Raw genomic sequence first — 676 nt, 5'->3', positions numbered from 1 at the left:
ATAGACTGAGTCCCTGCCAGCAGTCCAGCTCCCAACTACCTGTTTTATTCTTTTCATACAAAAAGAAAAAAAAAAAATTTACCCAGGAATTAGAATTAGTAATATCTGAGTGTTGTATATCAAGCTGTTTGGGAAATTGAGGGAAAATAATGTAAGCAGAGCACTTCAGTGTTAGCTGCAAAATATGTGGGAAAAGAATAGACAAGAGTAAGAGATTAGATGGCATAGAGCAAAAATTGTATCATACTTGAGACAAGTCATCAGAGGGGCATTTCTTCTAGAGAAGTATCTCTTGGGATACCAGTGTTGATGGGGAGCAGATGAAGTATTGGTATTAATTCAGGTGGGGCAGGCTATTATTATCAAACCAGGGACCTGGGAAACTCAGTCCCAGACTCAGATCAGCCTCCCCTAGCAAAGCGAGGCTGTACTGAGAGAAAGAAAGCTAGAAAAATGCCAGGGAAAGCCGTACTCCATGCAGGACTCTGCTAAGCTGGTCTACACCAATTAAGATACTCCATTAGCTGAGGCTTTGCTATGAGAAGTTCAAGTTGTCCTATCTTCAGCCAATGGGCTTTTCTTTGAGTTGACTCCTAAGTCTTTCTCATTAAATTTTTTTTTAATATTTCTTTATTTATGGCTGCATCAGGACTTAGATGCAGTATATGGGATCTTA

The sequence above is a fragment of the Bubalus bubalis genome, chromosome 17 (genome assembly GCF_019923935.1).
Source record: "Bubalus bubalis isolate 160015118507 breed Murrah chromosome 17, NDDB_SH_1, whole genome shotgun sequence".
Classification (NCBI taxonomy): domain Eukaryota; kingdom Metazoa; phylum Chordata; class Mammalia; order Artiodactyla; family Bovidae; genus Bubalus; species Bubalus bubalis.
Note: the sequence above shows the minus strand (reverse complement) of the source record.